This window comes from Rhipicephalus sanguineus, chromosome 10 (genome assembly GCF_013339695.2).
Source record: "Rhipicephalus sanguineus isolate Rsan-2018 chromosome 10, BIME_Rsan_1.4, whole genome shotgun sequence".
NCBI lineage: Eukaryota > Metazoa > Arthropoda > Arachnida > Ixodida > Ixodidae > Rhipicephalus > Rhipicephalus sanguineus.
The window spans coordinates 107,452,866-107,477,449 of record NC_051185.1 but is presented as its reverse complement, the minus strand read 5'-3'; positions in this window follow the sequence as shown (position 1 = coordinate 107,477,449).

The following is a 24,584-nucleotide window of genomic DNA, read 5'->3' as shown; positions in this document are numbered from 1 at the left end:
CCCTTCCTTTGTTCATATGTGGTTATGAATGACCACTATATTTAGTAGAAACAAGTTACATTATACTTCAGGAGAATAAGGAAGTCAAACTCTGTGTACGGGATGGTTTTTTCAACTGGAGATGTATATAAAAGTATGGCAAATTGCAAACTTTAAAGATTTAATATATAATGGGCCTTGAGTTATGACTTAGTTTTTATGTGGTTAATACATCACTGGGTGTCAAAGACACTAGATCAAGCTTAAGAGCTTGAAATTCTCTCAACTTGTATGTAAATGTACCGTATTTTCTTGCATATAGCCCGCGCCAAAAAATGGAAAAATGTGCTTAAAAAGTGGAGGTGCGGGTTATATGCATTTTTTTTTGTAGATTTAGGGCTGCGGGTTGTATGCGAGAAAATATGGTAATTGCACTAGCATCTTTGCATTTTGAGCCTATCAAAATGCAGTTGTCAACTGTAGGAATTCAACTCCTGACCTTATGCTGAGCAGCAGGAAGCTGTAGCCACCATAGCAGGTTTGAGAGTTGGAGGAAATGATTAGGTATAAGATTTAACAATGTCCTTGAGATGTTAATGCATAAAGGGCATTATAACATCTATTATTATTTATGCACCATATTTTCATTTAAATTTTTGTTGAGCTGAAATCTGTATGTGATACACACTCATCCTTCGGAGATGCCTCAGCACTTACATAACTGAGCTAACAGAAGACAGCATAGAAGGAGTAAAGCCAATGATTGTAGAAAAAGTTTTAGAACTTGGTGTTTTAATAAACAGGTCCACTGACGTCACAGCATTACAGTTGCTTCTATACACTCCTCATACATTTTTGTCAAGGTGCTGAAGTTTGTGCTTTTATCTGGTCTGTGAAGTGGTTGCATTGTGGTAGTGAAAAACAAAATGTTAAATATACTGTACAACATTGGCATGCAGAACCTCATGACACAGAATCACTATATTGCAGCCCTCTACAAGCCTTCTGAGGTTATATTGGGACTTTAAGGAACACTGTTAAATATAAAATTGGTTAACCTACGTCAATGTGCAACTCCTTTTGCCATTCTTATAGCATGAACTACTGAGAAATTCTGTTGATCTGTCAACTGCAGCGTATTGCTGTAAAAGCTGTATGCCTTCTTGACTGTTCCTCGAATTTAGAAATTTAGATGTTTCTATGGCATGGCTTACTGTACAGTGCAGACACTGCTGGTTGAAAAAACCCAGAGGGTGCAAAATGTAATGTTATGGCATAGAAACGCATGTTAAAGTGGGTGGATATCTCTTGTTCTCTGCCTGCTTATTCTACTGCTGTGTTCAATGATGTACAGTTGCAGGGCATCTGAAATGGTCAGCTTTTAATATTTTAGACAACTGGCACTGTTGTGTATAGACGCAATACTTCACAAAGCACACCACACAGAGTTTGAATGAGCAAGTGTGTTTGTCACATGCAGTGTCTAGTTTAAACATTCTGTGGTATGCCTTGTCCAGTTCTCGTCTGTAAAGTAGCACCATATTTGTCCAAACATGTATAAACCATTCTTTCCATTCGCAGTTCTACTTGGTTACAGCTAGTTGTGCAGCTTGTCTCATCCTGTCAGGTATGATACCAATTTCTCCCAGTTTCCATTGTTTAAATAGGGTTCATGCGAAAGGTGCTCACCGAGACTGGCATGTGTGAAAGGCAGTGAATTTAATGTCAATGAGACCCATAGACACAGTCCAGTTTGTTATCACGCAGTCACATCATTATCAGTCGAACATGAATTAGTCATTTGGTCCGTTGTGTGACTACCTTTAGTTTTTTTTTTACCATTTTGCTTGCTCTAATGACTGTAGTTTGTGATGTTTTGGAGGTTGTGGACAACACCAAATAATGTGTGGCTTGACATAAGTAATAATTCTTGCTTTGATGTTTTACTCTTACATTTACAGATAGCTAGGCAAGAACTTCTCACTTGTGCTGATGTGATATACAGGCAGGTTCAGAAGTTTACAGGATGTGGGTTCAATAAGAAAGTATAATATCTGCCCTGTCTGGGCTTGCAGCCTGCATTGCAATGGCACAACCTCTAATAGTGTATGTGGGACCAACATATACTGGATCGATATTCTAGTTTTTTTATAGAATCCGTGTCACATAAACTTCTTTTTTTCTGCCTCTACAAAGTTTTAAAAATGTTGCCATTTATATCCATTACTACACTATTGTTAAAAAAATACAAATCATGTCCCCTATACTTTCCTTGGCTAAATTGTCTGTTGCTTTCATTAGATTGTGCCTAACAAACAAAACAAGCCCTTGATTCAGTCTTCTTGATTTGTTCTTATCTAGCATACAGGAATACAATTACAACTCATTATATTTATATGTATGGATACCTCCAAGATATCTGATGCTTGCTATAAGCTGAGAACAGTTACGTGCTGATGTTGCCAAATAAGCTCTGCAGTTGCTAGCATAATGGGAGGAAGTTCATTAAAGAAGACATACTGTGGACAGCTTCGTGCTGCTGTCTTGTATATGCAAGCTTATGCTTAAATTGTGGAGAAAATGATCACTTTTCATTACATCACTAGTCATTCAATTGGAATGTTATGGTAATTATGCTACTATGAGGTGCGCACATTTGCTTGGATAACATTGGTGAAAGCACTGAGGAGGAGAGAAAAAAGCATTAGTTAGCCTCATCGTCTCTGTTACAGGCCTGTTTAGTATAGTCGGGGCACAACTCATCTGTGCTGTCCTTAACCGAAAGGGGCCACTGCATTTCTGCGAATTTCTATTGCAGAGTGGTGCAAACTTTCCAATATGATGCACCTTCCAGTGCAGAAGAAGACTCATGAACACAGTAGGAATGGACACCATGAACTCCAGTGTCCATTTTTTCATTTTTATATCCATTTCTACCACCATTCGGGGTGTCCATGTGTGTTTTCATGTGCTCGAAGATGTATCATAATGCTGTTCAAAACCAACTAGCCCAGTTGTGTACACTTAGCCACACTTTCCAAATACTGTGCAGTAGTGCTTCCTCACTGCGTAGATGCATAGGTCATTCGATGAGAGCGTGTGCTGTGCCAGAAAACACTGTGTCTCTATGTTGCGTGATTCCTTGTGTCTAAGTGCTCTGTAATTGCCTCCGTGCTAGAACATACTCAGCATAAGAATATATGCTGAGTATGTTCTAGCATATGTGCAATAATCAGACTGGCGCATTCACTGATACTGGCAGTTGTTAGCTGGCAGATGTGAGGAGTGCAAATGGTGCCTTTGAACTTTACTCCGAATGTATTTCTTGTACTGAATCGAATTGTCCTTTCTCTTGCAGGCACTGCGATATGATGGCACATTTCTAATCGGAACGTAGACAACTCCTCCGCAAGACCAGTGGGATAACATTTCTCGCTCACTGAAGATAGCAGAAGCAACCTGTGAACCTGTGCATGTCAATGACTTGTACACTTGCATGCATTGCAGTAATTCCTTCGTGACATTTGGTAGCCTGAACATACACCAGTGCTTTCAGACTGCGAGAAAAAGATTGAAGTGCGCCTTGTGGATTACGTGCAATCACATAAAAGGAAGAAACATTTCGATGACACTTTTCCAGTTGTTGGCATAGATACGTAGAATCAGAAATAGCACAATTAAAACTGGTTTACTACCATCTGCTATCTCTAGCTGGTCTTTAGGAATGGTTTTTCACCAGTCCTCCAGAGATAATGTGAAAATTCTATCTGCATCATCGTATAATGCTTTTTCAGTTCTATTGTGTAGGTTGCTAGTTCTGCGATGTGCAACTGACGAATTAATTATAATTATTTCTAGGGTTTTATGTGCCGAAACACCAATATGATTATTAGGCACGCTGTAGTAAAGAGAGCTTGGATTTTCGACCACCTGGGGTTTTTATTGTACTGACAGATTAGATTTGACCATTCTTCACCATGTTGATCTTGTGCTTGTGAGGCTGCGTTGTAGATGAGAAGGTGACAAAAATCTGGCTTAGTGTTCATGTGTATTGTTGCTGTGCAGTGCTATGTGGTCTTTCATCTTCTGAACTAAGCATAGACAAAAAAATAAATGCATTAAAGCAGGGAAAGACTCGTTTCCAACAGTCACATTCTACAAAATGGAAACACACTCACAGTATGGTGGAATCATACAAAAGAACTCACAGGGTCTCTTACGCGTACACTTAAGATGACTTGAAGGCAAAAGCCATCTTCTTTTTCTTCTCAGTCGATGTATTGATCGTGCCCCGCCACCCTTCAAAAGCTTTCCGCACCTAACGTGGTTTTGCACTGCCTCCAAGACTGGAGGAACCTCACCTGGTTCTGCGTTGCCTCCGTGACTGGGCCACCTTTGACCAGGCTACGATGTCATAGCATGACGTCATCATGTGACGTGGCGTCATGTGACATCACGGTGACGTCAGGTTGACATCACAAATTTTGGCGATCTGTGACGTCATCACGTGATGATTATTTTTTTGCATCACTCATCTTTGTTGCCACGGGATGCCGATGCTGATGGTAAAATTTCGCGTTTGATGAGGCATCTAAGGCTTTCGTCTTAATATGAACACTACAGCATTCTTTGTCAGATGTCTGCTACAAAATTCTGCCTTTTGGAATAACTGTGCCCACACAATAGTGCATGACACTGAACAGTAAGCTTCAAAACCACTTATTAATCTTCCTGGTCTAATATTCAAAAACACAAATAAGTGCTTGCTTTGGTGCATGGGCAGGACTGACAAGTATCCACAGGAAAGGTTTAAGCATTGCGAGTCACCTGCAGCAGTTCAGTAGATACAGCTACCCTGCCTCCATTTTGTATGTGACTTCCTCACTAGGTCAGAGAGCAGGCTCATGTCTTTTCAACAGGCATTTAACACACGTGGGTTTAGCAGACAAGTGCCTTGTTCCCTGCATACAGCTCTTATAATCTTACGCTAAGTGCTAATTAACACTCGTTTACTATGCATGTACTTCGTGTGTGTCATGTTTGAGAACTTTGGCAGCAAGGAGAAACCTGGCAACGTCCATTGTGGCTGCCCTTAGAATCGTGTGCAAAAGACTGTATGTTAATCACGCTAACCATTTGAGAATTTATCCATTCAACGGAAATAATTGTGAAACGCTTGTACAGGCATTTATAAGGAAATTTGGATGCATTGCTCCTGTTACATCTCGTTTGTCAACTGCATTACCAGTCATCAGCGTTGCGCATTTCCTAACATTTATGTGCACGCGAATTTCTAAATTCCACTTTTCCTCATTCATCTCATCCCAGTGTATGACAGCTGTACCGGCTAGCCTCCCCATGTTGCCCTCCAACATTAATCTGTGTTTTGCTGAAAATGAACCCGTTTGACTTGTGCAGACTTGATCACTGTGCCCAGCAATCCTGGCCAGCCACGTCGCCTGGGCTCCTCCAAGGGAAAAAATCTGCGTCAGTGTCCTATGTGTAGCTACACTACGAAAAACCGCACTGACTTGCAGAGGCACCAAAGAACGCATACGGGCGAGCGGCCATACAAGTGCAGCTACTGTGGCAAGGGCTTCATTCAGAAGAGCAACCTGGCTGCCCACGTTCGCGTTCACACTGGCGAGAGACCTTTCCAGTGCCACCTTTGTCCCTGGAACTCTGCATGGCAGGTGGACCTTAGGCGCCACATGAAAACTCACAAAGGCACGGACGGTGTTGCTGATAGTGGAACTTCTGATTCCTGATGATGTTCCTGAAGGTGGTGAGGGACGGTTTGCCCGATGGTGTTCACGCGTGAACTGTGATGGAAAAGCTGACAAAGCACGTCTATGTGTGCGTCTCATTCTGTGGCTTGAACTTCTGGGCTAGAGGAGTCGAGCTTGGGGCTCAGTGTGTCCACACCTATGAAATGAATCACTGAAACAGCATACTGGATGCATGACTTATTGTAGTTTATGGGGAATGTTGAAAGCCATTCTTGTGTATGCATTTGACTAAGGGTATGTGGTTATGTGCAATTGATTACGCACTTTTATCCATGTGCTTGTGCACATCCCAAAGGAAGTAATAGAAGAAAGTAACTCGCGAAGCACTGTTTCATGGATTTGTACGATTGCTTCAGCACATCCACTTAAGAACATGTCACATTGTGTTTTACTTAGACAGCTGCTTCATGTCGTCCTTCACTCATGCGTTCTCTGTATGAACGACTTATGATTTTACGCTTTGTTCAAGACCTCAGGTTCTTGGTATTTCTGTGATTTCTTGATGGCTGGATCAAGTTCAGTTGCGGTTTGCTTAAAGAGTATGCATGTTCCTCTTCACTCATCTCTTTGTTTTTTTCTGTGTGATTAAATAGCTTCCTGGACTTTTTAGCATCAGATATCAAGCTTATATCTATTCCTTGACAAGGATTCACCTTGGATTCATCTTTATACAAAGCGTCTGTGAACACACATGCTATTGCATGGAAAGAGAGAGGGCATATTGCGTGATGTGTAAATTCCATGCACTAGTTGCTACATTCCAGGTCACGCACACCCTGTGGTTATGTTGGGTTTGGAGCACTACCTGGTTTTGTTATGTTGATGTAAATCCTACGTACTTTTCTCTATTTACCTTGACTATCAACTCTTAGATTGACAGTTATGTTCTCTTGAAGCTTGTAGAGATATCCTGGTCCTATTGGTTTCATGTTGAGATGCGAGGTGACTCCCGGGCCAGTACAGAGGTCTAGCCGATGCACCTATTGTGCTATGACACGGTGTGCTCTCGTCTGGTATACTTTTTTCTGCTGTCCACCTTTTCTCATTAATCATCACACATCTGCTCTCTCTGCCCACTTGGTGAAGAATACCACGCAATACTTTTAGGTAGTAGGCAAGAAACATCAATTTAACCCCTTCCCTGTTTCAGACAAGCACAGCTCATGCTTGATGTACGGTGCATACACAGAACCCAAACTGTTTTGGACTAGTGTAGCTTGTACACTTGACAGAAAAGATTTTCATCGTTTCCAGAATTAATAAAATTGTGAGAACGAGAAAAACATTCCTCAAATGCTGAAAATTTGACAGCATTCTTGTTCTTGTTTTGTTTTTTACTGTTAACTATTAGCAGGTAGACAGCCTTTTTCCATGAGTGATTAAAAATAAACTTCATTAAGCTAATTTGACTTTGTGTGTGCTTCAACTTTTTTTAAAACAGCAAGATCTTGCTCTGCACTACATTTATAAACCACAGTGCTTGAGCTGTTTTTCTAAACAGCGAAACCCACTAGATTTGCTATATCTGATGTGTGAATTTTCGGAAGCTATGCAAAAGGGGCTTGGAGGGATATCGACGTTTTTCTTGAATGCCTGTAAAATTGTACCCCGCCTCTATGCTAGAGCCAATGAAGTGAGTATGCAGCAAGTTCTATGCTGTAGACAATGTTCTCTTTGTTTCAGTTAATTGTCTCTGCCATTATTGTTATTCATCAGAAACTCACTTCAGCAGCTGTACAAATTCTGGAGTGGTGCGATTCTGAATTTAAAAATTTTTATAAAACAACGTTAGACCGAGGTAATGTTTTTTGTTCTTTTGCATGGTTATGCCAACAGCGCACATGGAAGTTTATTGACATGTGGCAGAACCTACTCCCAAAAAATGAAGGCACCTTTTCTTGTTTCTTGATACCCTAAGAAACGGAGCATGGAAACATGCGATCAAAATAAGCAATACAGGTTTTTTTTGCTTATGTTATGCTCATTGGTTGGTTGCTTCGACCAGTCAAAGATCTTGAATGTCTTCCTCCTCAAAGACAGATGCTTGGGCATCTGTCTTTGATGTAAGGCATAATTCATTGTCTAGCATGGAAAACCCTGAATGAAGGAGTGGAGTGGAATTGGCAGACAATGCAGTAAGTTACATACGTGTGCCGTGTGTATGCAATGTGGGACGTATTTAACCTTGAGGCATTGAACATATCTTTGGCTCATGACCCGTGAAACTTACGTAGACAATTGCAAATCAGTTTTGTGGAATCCCGCAAGGTGAATAACGATGTTTAGCATGTTTAGTTAAAGGCCAGGAAAGTTCTTTCCATTTGGAGCACATCTAACGTGACTTTTCTAGTTTACTTTTTTGTTTTGTTTTTCTGAATAAAAATTCAGTTGAGAGTCAGCGCATGTCGTGTGCTCTTCTGTTCTTTGTCCTTTGTGTGTGCGCTGCACAGTCCTAAGCATGAATCCATACCAAGTAGCTCAGTTTTCGATTCTAACTTGGCAACATTGTTTTGTAGTCATAATAATACCGACTTTCGTTTCATCAATTTTATTTTATGTGGTTTTGGTTAACATGATTTATATCGGTTGGGGCTGGGGGCGTAGCCAGAATTTTTCTGGGTGGGGAGGGGGGGGTTCAACCATACCCTATGTATGTTTGAGCGTGCGTTTGTATTTGTGCGTGTATATATACGCAAGCAAAACTGAAAAATTTCGGGGGGGGGGGATTGGGGGGGGGGGATTGGGGGTTCAACCCCCCCCGAAATTTTTCAGTTTTGCTTGCGTATATATACACGCACAAATACAAACGCACGCTCAAACATACATAGGGTATGGTTGAACCCCCCCCCCAATCCCCCCCCCCCTGGCTACGCCCCTGGTTGGGGTCTTATTCACTTTGCTACTAAGTCTTTACATAACTTCCCACAAAAAGTAAACTGGTGCAACCGGAATATACAGGGTGTTTTTTTTAGACAATACAGATTTTTTATAAAAATACCATGACAGTCAGGGTCCTGTCGTTTTCACACATGAACTCTATGTCGAGGCTAAAATGACGTTGACGTGACTAATTAGCAAAAGCTCGTTAATTAACTTTTTAATTATTGACTTGAGTGCAGCTGTTTATATTAGAAAGTAGTAGCGCGTGGCAATTTATGGCATAGTCATTTTTTAGAAATCACAAAAGTTGCACGTAGTTCCAGATATTCATAATCGAATTTCAAGGGCGAAATCGGAACTGATTGCGCCCGGCGCGCGAGAACCGTGACCGCGGTGTTACGTTAGCCCGGTTACACCATGCACTGGCGACGGGAACTACAGGCGTTCGGGTCTGCGGACGGTGACGCGGCTGTTCCGAGGTGTGGCCGGCGAACTCGACGGAGTTCGAGCAAGGAATGCCTCTTAGGTTAAATCCTTGGTGTTGCTCTGGTGATTCGATACGCTCTCCGCGGGGCGCGGGGACGTGTATATATTGACAGACTCGCAACAGGTGTATGTATTGACAGACTCGCAACAGGCATGTCGGGCCTTCCTTTCAGAACATGGCATCCTAAAAGCGGCATACCAAATTTTTAACCAGATTCCGCACGCTGAATTGACCGCTTCTTTTCGCATCCACTTACTATATATAGACTACTGGCCTCTCTGCCGGGAGCGCGCACAAGCATGCAGTCGCCCGCGAAATTTCTCTCCGGGCGGCCCAGCATGGCCAGGCGACCAGTTTCAGGGTAGGGGACTACCCCCTTCTCACGTACAAAGACATCCTTCGTCATTATACGCACGCCCGTCGCACTCGCAGCGTGCCACCACCATCTCTCTCGCGAGAGGAGGTGTGGTATCGCGAAGCGCCGAATGATCAGTCAAGACGATACATTGACGGGGAATCACTGCCTTTATTTTGATGGCAATCGCTTATATATTGGGCGCGAGGTCCACCACTGGAAACGCCGGCGCCACCGTCGGCATGACGTGCTTGGCAGGATCACGTGGCCCCAGCGGCCGCGTCGGCTGCCGCGTGACAGTGAACTAGAAAGTATTCTTTGAAAACGAGTTTTAAGTTACACCTGCGCTGCGGTTTGTTAATGTGCAGATGTTTTCTCGCATTTTGAACGCAATTGAACCCATTGTAATAGAAGTGGCTGCCTAAGGCGACGAACATGCCGCTCTACTGCTCGGTGCCGCAGTGCCGGATGTACGCAACGGAGCCTGATGTGAGCCTGCACCGTACCCGTGGGACAAGAGATTGCGTGAAGCGTAGGGTTGTGAAGCTAAGAGTCGGCAAGCAGCCATCGGCTACGAGCAGGGGCATAGCCAAGGGGGGGGGGGTTGGGGGGTTCAAATCCCCCCCCCCCCCCGAAAATTTTCAATTTTGCTTGTGTATATATTACACGCACACATACGAACACACGCACGAACGTACATAAAGTATGGTTGAACCCCCCCCCCCCCCCCGAAAAAATTTTCTGGCTACGCCCCTGGCTACGAGTCGTGTGTGCAACAAGCACTTCCGAGACGAAGACTTTCGCTAGGGACTGCGATGAGACGATCGTTCGCGCGCGCTTCCCGCCGGCTAATATATATGGTGCGTATCTCCCGCAGGATGGAAAAGGTGCTACCTTTTAGCAGGTGCGATACCATGTAAGAACCTTCCCGTGCGACCTCTTGATTGTCGGCGCCGTGCTCAGCGTCAACAAAATCGGCTGCAGATACTTAAGTCATTATTTAGATGAGTTGGATTTAAAAACTCGGTCCCATGCGTTCCCCTAAGATGACTGGAAGGCGAAAGGCCAGTTTCTTCTTGTCAGTCGATGTATTGATTCTTCCGCCCCCCCCCCCCCCCCGGAAAGCCTTCTTCACCCAACCCGGTTTTCCTCCGTGATCGGTGGGCCGATCACGGAGGCTGTGAAAAGCGACCATGTCCTGTGAATACGTCATGTGACGTCACGTTATAGGGCGTCGTGGTGACGTCATAATGACGTCACAAACTTTGTCAATCTGTGACGGCATATATGGTGATGATCGCGTGATGATTTTTGCATCACTCGAGTTGACGCCGCGGACGGTCAATATTTCCGTATGATGAGGCATCTAAGTCTTTCGCCTTCATAAGATACACGACATTTGCTGGTGGATGTAAAGAGTCGTCCACATTTAAGCTGAACACCTCATTAGTATTCAAGACCTCATTGAAGCTGTTGTTTAATACATAATTCGGAAAATCATTACTGTGTTTGTCGACACCATGATTAGACGTTCTATAACGGGCATTGCAGTCGTGAAGTATAAGAAACGTTCTAGTTTTACCGGTTTGAATACTAATGAGGTGTTCAGCTTAGATGTGGTCGACCCTGTACGTACGTGTATACCGAGTGAGTCGAATGCTGCGGCTGATGCGTGCTGCATTTATGTTGGCAATAACATTCTTTCAGTCAAGCTTGCGTTCTCCTGACGCGAACACTACGCGCTAAAAAGCCCAAATTTATTTGTGCCACTCTCAAACACAAGTTCGGCCTCTCCAACCCCATGCACTTTCTTGGAGCCTTACCTATGTATGTAGGAAAGATGCCGCGCTGTTTGCGTTAGGCACAACATGCTGCCGAAATTGCTGGGCGACTCGCCAAATAACGCTGCGCATTAAAATTTTGCATTTTACTCTTTATGCGTTGTTGTTACCGTGCCTTGCGGCTGCAGGTTGCTGCACTAACTTCTCCTTCTTTCAGCGTATTTCAAGTTGATGTGGGTACTCGTTCCCAGACGACGTTTGCAGAACAATTCCGGCGAACGTTACTGTATTTTCTTAATTTTCCTTGGCGTTGCATGTTACTACATGCTTGGCCCCGTAGACCGCTTCTCCTTCCACCAGCAATCTCGATAAACTAAGCCAACTTGACAGCAAGGTTTCCATATGTATGGACGAGATTACTAACCTTCAGAAAGCCCTCTTGTCTCTTGAACTCAAAGTAGACGATCTCGAAAATCAACGAGACGGTCAACACCTAGCTGAAGAAGCAAAGGAAAGCGACGACTCGCTTGAGCAAAAAGTGAACGAGAAGATTTTGAAGGGTGTCCTTGAAGTGGAATCTGTTGAAATCGAAAGAATTCACAGATTAGGCAGACCATTAGGCAACAAAAATAGACCGATCATTTTGAAGCTTCTGGACTACCGCGACAAAGTGCACTTATTGAGCAACTGTTATAAGCCAAAGGGACGTGGTTTTTCAATAAGCGAAGATTTTTCATGGCGGGTAAGGAACATCAGAAAAAAAACAAAAAAAAAAAAAACGCCAGGCCTGCGCTGAAATCGCAGCACAGTCACAGCGAAAGCTGGAAGAGCGGCGTTTCTAGAGCCCGCTGTAAGCTAGCTCTCTTGAGGCTACAATACAAGTACACTAGAAAGCTACCCACTACGCCATAAATCACAATTTTTGTGAAGTTGGGAAGCACCTACTAAGCCATTATTCGTCATTCTGCGGAGAAAATGCGACGCACCCGCTACACGTCTGTAAGGCATTAAGTGCACTTTGTTGACGCGACGATTGATGACGATGAAGAATTATGGCTCAGCCATTTGTAATGGGTTGGAAGCTTTAAACGGCCCACCAGTTATGTAATTTGCATTGGGTGACGCCCGGTCGCTATTTCCCTCTCCCGTCATTCTGTATAGCATACGTTGACGTGGGAGATAGACGGGGGGGGGGGGGGGGGGGCGAAGAACTTTACCGAGACCCCGAGGAAATGGATCATGCGCTTATGGGCTTCCTTGGCAACCAATACAAGTGCACTTGCGAGGAACCCACTACGCTATAAATCATTGTAATTTTTGAGAAGTAGGGCAGCAGGCAGTGCTATTTTTCGTCATTCTACGGAAAGCCGTGGTACCTGCTAAACGCATGTAAGGCATTATGCGCACTTTGTTGATGCTGTGCCTGATGACGATGAAGAATTATGGCAGAACCCTTTTAATGGGTTGGAAGCATTCAACAATCTACTCGTTGCGCAATTCGCATTGTGTGACGCCTGGTTACAGAATTCGCGTTGTGCGACGCTTGGTGCTTATTTTACTCTTCTACCACGTTATATTATACATATGCTAATGTTTGTCCTTCCCGACATGAAGCCTGTATAGGACCTTTTTGCAAAGCAGTTTCAAGCATCGGCATGCCTCAGAGGTTGAATACTGGGCTCCCACGCAGAGGGCCCAGGTTCGAACCTCGTTCCATCCTGGAATCTTTTCTTATTTAGTTTTTTTTTTCTTACTTCGAGCGACAATGGTTACGGACACCGGCGGCGGCGGCGGCGGACAACTACGGCGTCAAAAACAGCCGGTGAAATGATCTCATAACAGCTTTCGCTGTAAAAAGCTCTGGAGCTATGCAAAACCAAGCAAAGAGTCTGGGGACAAGGTATCGCTAGTTCACGACAAGCTGCACATCAACGGAGACCTTTACCGATGGGATGATGATACAAACGAAGTGGTCCTAATCCACTCAAATTCCAGCATTTCTAGCCAAAAAAAAAAAAGAAAAAAAAACCGAGCGACCAGGAACACTAGCAGCGCTTACTCGTCGCAACGCGCCCCACCGGAAATAACCTTTTGCAATATCAATGCGCGTAGTGTAGTAAAAAAGACGGCTTTCTTGAGGCATCGTTTCTTGTTGTCGAACCAAATTTTGTTGCTTTAACCGAGACATGGCTAACTGCCCATATCAGGGAAAGTGAAATCACACCGCCTAAATATGTAATCGCTCGGAAGGACCGACCAACACGTGGCGGAGGCGTTGCCTTACAGATTAAAAAGGAAATTCCATGTGTAGCATTGCCAGAAGTCACAGGAGTGGAAGATATTTTTTGTAAGCTGTCATTTTCTACATGTAATATTGTCGTCCGTTGTGTTTATCGCAGTCCCTCAGGATGACGTTGATGTGATGGAAAAACTGTCGCTATGTCCAAGATAGTGTCAAGCATTCTAGACTAATACTCCTAGGCAATTTTAATCTGCCTGACGTGAACTGGCAAACGTTTCAACATGACTCCCCTAGTTCCGATGTACTTTTTAATCTCATGCTATCACTTAATCTTAGCCAAGTTGTAACAGAACCAACACGTGTACAGGGAACTACCTCCAACATATTAGATTTAATTTTCATTAAACTTTCATTTCACTATAGGCGGACTAGTCAAGCCGCCTATAGGCAGCTTTTTTTCCGTTGTCCTCCATCTGTAAAATACACGGTGGAAATAAAGATTTGATTTGATGAGCCGCCATTTCCCGATAGATCAGACTAAACTTGCTTGATGGCATATCTGATCACAAGATAACTTTGTGGGCTGTGCCTGCCCAGAACACTACAGTTTTATCTCAACCACGCATAACTTACCTGCACTTCAGTAGAGCAGACGATTATCATAGACTATAATCTTTCGAATTTACGGGCTTTGAAGAATATTCCATAAATCCCCTCACAGTTACTGAGATGTTGTGGCACAAATTCAAAGCGATCCTTTTTCACTGCATCACAAAATATGTACCACCTAAAGTTAAAAAGAACAAGAACGCGCAACCCCTGCCTTTCACGGGATATCATTCATGCCAAACGCAAGGTCAAGCGTCTTAGAAGATCGATGAAGGTTGCGCCTAAGTCTACTACTCGTATTGAACTTACTTTAGCTATTCAAGATATGAAGACGAAAATAAAGGCAGCCAAGTCAAACTTTTTACAAAAATACACTTACAGGTTTCCTACGAAGCTCACCGAGCAAGTTTTGGAGCTGCGTCTCAAGCCAAAGTCATCATGTGATCCCTTAGTTTCAACCGCATTGAACAGAGATCGCGCCAATTCTCTAAATGACTTTTTCTGTTCTGTATTCACAACCGATGACGGGAAAACATCTGAAAATGACATCACCGCAAGCGAAATCCTTAGCCCCCTAACCGTTACGGAGGCAGGAGTGCTGAACCTTCTCCTAAAGCTGGACACTCAAAAAGGATCGGGCCCGGACAAAATACCCAACATGCAGGGGCGTAGCCAGGGGGGGGGGGGAGGGAGGTTTAAACCCTCCCCGAAATTTTTCAGTTTTGCTTGCGCATATATACTCGCACACATACAAACGCACGCGCGAACATACATAAAGTATGCTTGAACCTCCCTGAAAAAAATTTCTGGACGCCCCTGCCAACATGGTTATGAAACGGTACGCAGAATGGACGGCCAAGTACCTCTGTATAATAATAAGTCATTATCGCCTTCTGTTCTCCCGAACGATTGGAAGGCTGCAAAAGTTATCCCAGTACATAAATCTGGCAGCAAAAACGACCCATCCAATTTTAGGCCGATTTCGCTTACGAACACCATTTGCAAACTCCTTGAACACATCATACTCCAACATATAACCCCTTTTCTAGGAGGTGAGTCTATATATTGTCACCATATCAGCATGGCTTTCGTAGAGGGGTTTCCACTGTCACTCAGACTCAGTTATACTAGAACTGAAACACGACCTATCATTCAGCATCGATCAACAGAAACAAACAGACCTCATCCTGCTCGATTTTTCGAAAGCGTCCGATCGGGTATCGCACAAGAAACTCATTAACAAACTTGAAGTTACACTTGGCACTGGCCCTATATTTCAGTGGATTCGCGACTACCTAACGAACCGCACCCAGTTTGTGGAAGTGCATGGCCAGACCTCCCGTACAGCTCAGGTAACATCAGGGGTACCCCAAGAAAGCGTTCTGGCTCCGATATTATTCTTAATTTTTATAAACGACCTACCATCAAGAATTGCTGGATATATGCGACTATTTGCCGACGACTGTATTCTTTATAGAAAAAAAAATATCAACTTGCATTATGATCACTAGAGGCCGGATTTTTAGGCACTAAAAAAGCTCGTTTTAGGCGCCAAAAATAGGCAGGCAAAACAATGCTTTAGGCTTCCGAAATCGTAAATATAGGCACAATAAATTTTCACATAAATACAGATAATTTCAAACGAATGCGTGCGCGACCTCTGTCTACGACAGGAAAACAAAATGTTATTGCTCAAGATGGCACAAAGGTGCCAACATTTGAACATAGCCTGCTTTGTCCCGCACGGTTCGCCCTCCCGTGTTTTGCAGAGTGAGTCAAGAGTGTCCACTGTCGAATAACACACTCCTGCAGTGTCTTTCCGGCATGATTGAGAAGTGCAGAGCAGGAGCAGACAACCAGATTGCAAAAAGACCAGGAGGGAGGGATTCCTCCTATTGGCCGGGTCGAATTGCGTAGAGCCAATTTCTCCACTGGCAGTGAACCACTGGCGTAATAAGGTTCAACTGGCGTAATCAGGTAATGAGGTTCAACTCCCCACCTCCCCTAAATTTTTCAGTTTTGCGTGTGTGTATATACACGCACACATACAAACGCATGCACGAAAATATATAAAGTATGGTTGTCCCCCCGTGTCCCCCCCCCCCCCTCCCTGAAAAAGATTTCTGGCTACGCTACTGCAGTGAACACCTTAAAAAGTAAATTACAAACAAAACAAAAGCTGCGTGCACATCACATTTTTCTTTCTTTTTTTGCACTTCATTCTTTTTTTCCCTGACGGCTCTCCGCGGTATCGCATTCGCCAACCGCTCGGGCCATGTCAGCGCGGCGGCGAATGCTCGCCGGCGTGTCCCGCTTCACTGCTGCTAGCGGTATTTGGTTGGTTGAACTAGAAGACTAGGTTGAAACCCATAGTTCCCAACAGTCAATCTTACGCGGTAACATGAATAACGGTCTCAAACAGCACCCGGGAGCGAAGCTTGAGGCTAAATAGCGTTCATATAAGCGCCAATCTTGAAAATAGTCATTTATAGGCATTTGTAAGCATTTAGGCACGAACGCCAAAAATAGGCATTTATAGGCACTATAAAAACACTATAAAAGCCCTTCTTAACCTCTAATTCACGCTCATATATGAAAATGGCGCGATAGGAGCGCAAGGAACAAAATAGGCATTTGCCTAAAATCCGATCTCTAATGATCACATAGCTTTAAATAATGTTTTAAAAGCAGTGTCAGATTGGTGTACCGTTTGGCAGATGACTATAAATACTAAAAAATCTGCTGTCCTATCAATAACTCGGAAAAAAATTAAGTCGAGCTTTTCGTACACCGTCAACGGCATCCCGCTGGAGTGCGTTCAAGAACACAAATACATTGGACTAACAATAACACATGATTTGAGATGGAACTCGCATATCAACAACGCAACATCTACTGCACTGAAGCGGCTTTTCTTTCTTGGGAGGCACTTCCGACTAGTTCCACCCTATATAAAAATGCTGGCCTATAAAACCTTTGTTAGGTCAGTCCTGGAGTATGCAAATATGATTTGGTCCCCATACACAAAGGAACTAATTAAGAAAGTAGAAAGCGTCCAAAGGAAAGCGCTGAGGTATATATATATAATAAGTATAAGCTAACAGATTCCCCCTCCGAACTACTCATGAATGCCGGGATTCTAACATTACAAAACCGATCAGTACTAGCCCGTTCTAAGCTTTTGTACCAGCTTCTGCATAAACAATTTAACATCGATGTCTCCAGATACATTTCCAGTAGTGAAGCACGGCCATCGCGACATAAACACACACAAAAACTCAAGGAATATTCATTTCGTACCGACTGTTTCAAAAATTAATTTTTTCCTTTAGCGATAAGAGAGCGGAACGATGTCAGCGAGGCCATCACTAGCAGCTGCTCCTTGTATGTATTCACTTGTTTGATGGAAACTAGCCTGCTAGCGTTGCAGATTTAACTCTCCTGTACTAAAATCAAGATAACCTTGGTTTTCACTGATGTGTTTTTTTTTACCGTTTAAACACATATGCGTACTCTATTTTGAAGCGATTTGTTTCACATTCTAAAAAAGTTATTTCTAACTACATAGTGACCATATTTTGAATGTCATACGACGTTACATACTTTTGTAGTTATATATCTGTAATTTGTTTACTCGCTACGTTATCATTGTTTATGCCCTTCCTGTTATAATCCCTCAAGGCATGGGCAGTATTTGTAAATAATAAAAAAAACTCCTAAAAGCACAAACCCTTTATGCTAGTCGGCAACTAAAACGTAGACATTATGGACCTTAGGACCTAGCTTCACCCACGCGTCATCATTCACTTCGTGGAGATGCGTTCCCTTTTTTGACAAATGTTATTTTCGTACAGTGTGCGTCGATTGGCGAAGATGCTTAGAGCAGCGCCTCCTCTATTTTTTCAATGCCAGTGCAAACACTCGCTTCTCAATGGGAACGGTTGGTCCGCCTTAGTTCAGGGAGCGGTCGTGGTGGGACGCCACCTAAAGGGTACGACTGCTTGTGTCCAACATGCGTCTGGGCGCGTTCCCATGGAGATGCGATAGACACGCTGTCCCTTTCCAATACCTAGCCTCTGTCAGATTTGTTCCTTCATGTTCCTTTCTTTGTGGCTTGAAGGAATGTCGCTTCCGCCGTCACAACGCTCGTGTGGCACATCTTGAAGGCAGCGCATGCAACAGCGCCGCAGTGACGCGTCCCAGTTGGTAGCCCACATAGCGCCACCAACGGAGACGCGCCATCTCAATACACCGCGTCTCTTAAAGAGCCAGCGTGACAGCCAACATAGTGATCATGAACGATTCAAGACGTCGCCCCGCGCATAATATGAATGCAACCGAACAAAATTTGCAGTGGCTTAGTTCGGCTATGCCAGGATATACGTAGCGTTAGCAAAGGTTCAGCTGATTATTCTGAGCTTTCCCGATTTCCGCAGCACGTTTAGCTTTCCGCAGCACGTTTAGCGTTCCTCTTTATTCATTCTTCTTACGCTGAAGCGCTAATTGCCAGGCAACTACTTCGGGATCCGATGACATAAGCTTCTCGGCTCTTCTGCGCCGTTGAGCAGCATTTGCGCTCTCCTTCTCCATGGCGTTACCCACCTGCAAACGCCAGTCAGAGGCGCTATCAAGCGGCACCAGCGTACTGTCAGACGGCGACTGCACAGCGAAGGCGACTACACCATCTCCCGCTAAAGGAGACCATGAGTAGATGCGAAGCCGGAGCACTTGCACGATCGCGTTCCGTTGGCGTTCGTTGTGCATGCTACCGAGCTCGCGTCGTGCAACGCGAAGAGCGACGCTACGCGCGTCGTATCTTCCATCTAGCCTGGCTGTTAATTCTCACAGGGCGAGCGGGGAACGCGGTCGACAGGCGGGCGAGAGGGGGCAGCGAAGGAGAGGAGAGAGAAGGGGAGGGGACGCGTATGCGCTCGAGCTCATCGCGGCGTTGCGCAGGAGAGAATTTCGGCATGTCTAGCCCGCGTTTCAGAGGAAGAGTGGAAAGGGGGAGGGGAGAGGGGAAGTGGAGAGGGTAATGGGAGAGGGGAGGGGCGAGGGAAAGTGGAGAGGGGAAGGGGAGAGGGTGAGTGGAGAGGGGAAATGAGAGAGGGTAGATGACAAAGGGGAATGGTGAGGGGGAGTGGAGAGGAGGTGTGTGGAGAGGGTATGCGCATGCGCAGTAAGGGTGGTCACGCCGCACACCACCACCGGATTGAGCTCCGTCGCATCTAATAGCTACGCGCGCCATGGCTACGACGTCACCCCTCTCGAATGCGCAGAGCAGCAGCGGCTAGTCGCGCGCGCATGCGCAGCATGGCTCATGATGACCCCCGCGAAATCTGCTCTGGCTAGGCAAGTGCAGCTAACGCTACAAAAAATCACCTGACCTGACTGCCGTCGTGAGGCACCACTATACTCCGTTTCACACATCAAGTGCAACGTTGTGGAAGCTATGCAAGAAGTTCAATAAACAAAATGTGTAAGTCCGCGCGTCCAGTGTTCGGCTTTTGTCGTTGTAAACGCTCGCGCAAGCTGAGCACGAACCAGCGCGCGACGCGTCGCGACGGGCCACAAATAAAATAACGAAAAACAAAAGCAACTAGACGCTCAGTGATTGAGCTGCATAATACCGCAGATATAACGGCGTTTGTTTATTTGTAAGAGACAAAACATTTTCTGTAACTGCCCACTGTGAAAGCGAAAAAAAAAAGTCAATTTTGGGTGGTAAGAACATCGAACTATTTTTTAACGCGGACGGATTTACTGCAAGAAGTCTCGCTAGCCTTCACAGCGTTGCACCTGATGTATGAAACGGAGTATAGAGTGTACTGTAGCACCACTAAAGGGTACTCTCCCCCATGAACGCAATGCAGAGGCGAAAGTTAGCCAACGGGGTATAGTAGGAAAGGGCTAGAGGAGAGGGTGGTGAACGGCTGGATTGGGCGCATCTGGCTGGCATTGAAAAAAATAGAGGAGGCGTTGGTTAGAGTATCCAGTGCACGTAATGTAAGGGAAGTAGGCAGTGAGAAAGCACCTCCATAACAGCGCACCTGCTGATTGTGGCACTTAGTCATAGGCGTGTGCAGTGGGGGGGGGGGGGGGGGGCACGGGGGGGGGGGCGGCCGCACCCCCTTAACGCCTAAGAGGGGGGCACAAAGTCAGCCCCACACATTGCCATAATAGGGAGGGGGGTGGCACTGCGACACGGGGGGAGGCGCAATGTTAGCGCCATACATTGACATAATTGAGGGGGGGAGGGCGCTGTGACGAACCTTCGCCCCCTCTGAAGGGGAACCCTGCGCACGCCTATGCACTTAGTTACAGGATAAGCTGGTCTGTGGCAGCATACAGATGCTTTGTTTGGTGTGCAAGGGGCGTTTTGGCAATGTCACCTAAATTCCGTATTCGCTGTGTCTCGCGTGCTCGTGATTAGGGAATAATGGAGGCGTAAGTTCAGGTAGTAGAGAGAGAGAGTGGTTCGTGAAAGAAGAAATGAAAAGGGGCGCTATTTTCTGCCTCCCGTCGTGGGGGCACGGCTCAACGTAGTAGGCTGCAAACTGTACACGCGTTGGCCCTTCAGAGAGCAGAAGCAGCTCAGCCCCGCACATGTTAGACGCAAATAAAATCTAAGAACACAATTCTCCTGAAGACAAGCCGCCAGAGCAAAGTTTTGTTGCAGCAAGATAATTAAAACTCTCGATTTAGGCACAATGCAAGCTGGTAACAACCATCAATGACACTGAAGTGAGCACACACAAGGGCCATTTTGGCATGTTATATCTCGTGAACAAAAGAAATGAAGACATATGATATTGAAATCGTGTTTTGACTGACATAAGTGCTCTTCGATAAAAAATTTTCTTCAAGCTGTAGACCTGACTTTTTTTAAAATTTTTTTTGAAAACGAGGTTTTTAGAAAAATCTTGCTTCTTTGACTATCTTTTTCTTGTGTTACGCTACCTGTATTCCAGGTAGCGATCTTTCGAAGAAACGTTGCGAAGGCCTTTTTCTATATTTGGCAAAGTTTTGAAGTTTCTGTGTGAAATTGGAAACGCGCCAAGGGGCGCATCAAAACCAGCAAATTTTTTATTGAGCGGCCCGAGTTTGCCATTCTTTCACATTTTTTCCCTTTTGAGGAAACCCTCAAGAAAGCATTCATATAATTCACAGTAATGCGTATTAAACTCAGCAGAATAAAATTCGTCACAACGTTCATAGTTCGAGTTAAATTCGGCCATGAAATCCGAAAATATTGCGGTGAGCAATATTTTCGCGCCGCCACCTACAAATATTTTTTGACGCACTGGAACCGTTCATTTAAATAAAATTTTCGGTTCCGTGCACTTTGAATGTGCCCACATAACATACAACGCTGATAAACAAAAATATCGACCAGACAGGCATGTTCGATCTCTCGTGAATCACCCCATAGCACGCCTGCAGAACTTTTCGTAACCCCTTTCCCCTTTTCCAGTACAGGGTAGCCAACCGGAGTATATTCCTGGCTAACCTCCCTGTCTTTCCTCTACCTTTCTCTCTCTCTTTATAGCCAACGTTACACAGTTTTAAACTGGACATCCTTCCTCGATCCTTTAAAAAAAGCCACACTTTTCTAATTTCGAAATACTCAGACACAGAAAAACTTCGTCATGTTGTCGGCTGTCCATGCACACTAGCATAGCATAGCCTTGTATATAAAGGGGGTGGGAAAGGGAAGTGAGCGCGGGGAGGAGAGATGTGATGGTGAGGAGGAAGAAATCCCATTACTCACCACTGGTTCACTAAAAGAGAAAGATGTAGAGAGGAGAGAGAGAAAAAAGATGGCTGATCCCTCCGTCATAGGAATCGGTATAAGACGAAAGTGAAACATGTCGTCAAAGAAGTAGTTTATTGTTTATAGTGCATTGATATATGAGAGCTTGTACGATGTCTATTGTTGTTTGGCAGATATAGCACCGCTTGATGTGGACCCACCCGCGTTGACGCCTAGTGGCACGTCTCCGTACCGACGACTAATGCCCATGATCATGATTTAACCCTTGCGATTTAACCCGCCGTTGCCTTTCCCGTTCCCTAGTATTCTCTTGTTGTACGTACTCGGGGTCTTCGGCTCGCCGCTGTCGCTTCGCAGCCATTTGTTGGGCTAACTCTTGCCTTCTTCCTTTTCAGTGGAAGTTGTGTGTAGTGGGATTTACCCAATTTCTGTGGTACACACCCGTTTATGATGATGATAATTTTCTGGATCGACTCGGAAGGAATGATTTGCTAAACAGCTTCGCTGTTGAAAGATAGAAAGACTTGGCACGACTAGTGCGAAGCTGCCATACTAGGGAACGGGAAAGGCGACGGCAGCTGCGAGAAGAACCACAAGCGATGGAAGCCCTACGCCAACGACGACGTGCCCGTATATATATGAGAGGTGCGAACGCTCGGTTCTGGAGTTTGGACATCTAAACTAGCTAAATAGAGCCTAGTAACAATCTAGAAGCAACCAGATTATACGTCAAAATCGTCCAGATTCGGTGTTTAAAGCCTTGGGAGGCTGGTGCAAGCTTCGCCAATTTTTTTCAGTAGCCTATAGTTCACCAGTCAATGACACAACGTTTTTCTTCACCCACGGGGTGCTCAAATTTTATACTTTATTTCAGGCTTGTCCAGACGAGCCGTGCACTGGTCACCCGAGGAGATGAGCTTCCTGAACAAGACGTCTACTTCGAGTATTTCTGTATACCCCAAATCGCGCGCATTGCCTTCTCCTGGAGCCTAACTGTCTATGCTCACATTGTGCATCGCGTCTTAGTCATGCCTTTTCACCTGATGAAGCTTAGAGCTGAGGAGGGAGAAAGTGCTTCTCTGCGGGGCGCATCTCCAGCGAAGTCATCGCTATTCTCCCGCACTCCCACCATCATCTTCCTTCTCATGTCCGGCTGGCCTACTTGTGATGGCTATGGCGAACTTAAGCTTTTTACCTCCGACTACATGGCATTGGGGCTTTCTCACCGCCGCAATTAGCTCTTCGGTAGATCCGAACTTCACCTTCGCGTGGCCCGTGTTCGTGACCATAAGCACTCGGCCCGTAGGAAATATGGCGGCCACCTTTGCCATCGTCATGGAATTCGAAGGCAATCGCTGGACGTCCAGAGTGTCGGGCAGGTACCGCGGACGACGCGCCGGGTCTTTCCATTTCTCGCCGCAGTACGACACCTTGATGCGGGCCCCTTCCAGCACCGTGCCCTGAAGAGCCTGCGCGGCTGCGGCCGCCTCTTCTTCGCTGGCGTACCGGGCGTAAGCCCATGCCAGCATTCTGCCATGGTGGCCGACGCGGACTTGAAGGGCGCCCTTGCAGATGTCCGCCACCTGCCGGAAGGTGGTGCGCACGGCGAAACACGATAGCTTGACCTCGCACCGGTCGCGAAGCTCGTGGTCGATGACCTGTGACGCTGGCACATACTCTTCTAGCCTGACCTTCTTCAACGACGAGCAGCCGTAGGTGTCTGGGCTTCGGGGACGCTTGGGTGCAGTTTGTTCTGGAGCCCTTGATGTCCCTGGTCCGTCTTCGGTTGCTAGCTTCGGGCGCTGGGCATCACTGTCGATGGCGGCCACGCCGTGGCTGGAAGAAGCAGCACCATCTTCGGGCAGGGAGTTGGCATCACGTTGACCGTCGCTATTCCCGCACGACTGTGCGCAGGTCGACTCGCCTCCAACCTTGCCACCGTCCATCCTTGGCCTCCAGCACCCGACAAAGATGATGATGATGCTTCTGGGATGATTGGCACTTACCCACTCAGGAGGATCGGCCAGGAGTCGGGCGCATCATATAATCTGAAATTTTTAATGAATAGCAGTTTTAGCCTAGGCCATGTTGCATAACCTGGTAAATGACCAAGACTCATTATGTCACTATGACATAATTTAAAAATTACAGCCTTCGAACTTGACCTCTTCTGCGTCGTCTTCTCTACCTAGAATCTCGTGCGGCTGCTGATGATGACATTGAGAATTAGCACAGGCTCGCACCATGAGGAATATGCCTAAATATCAAAGCTAATACTATTTATAACTGTAATAACCGACGTGGACACCGCAGCAACCTTTGCAAGGTTGCTTTATTGCATACAACATTCGATTATATGTAGGCACGGCGGGTTGCTTATCGATTCACTTGCCGGCGATGGTTCTAGCACAGGAAATGCGCAGTAGACACTAGTTCACTCAGTTCATGCTGTTACCCCATCCCTTCCCCCCTTGCACTCGAAGTGGTTAAGCTTTAACTACGAATTTGCTGATATCAGAGAGTGGCAACTTCACTGGCAAAGGGAACGAGAATTAAGGAACATTAAAAAAGGCATCGCATTTGCTCACGCGTTGTATGAGCTCCAAACGAAACGAACGCACTGAAATAAAAAACATAAGCAGCGGCGATTGATCTCTGAGAAGGCCGATCAATTTGCAGTGCGAGGCA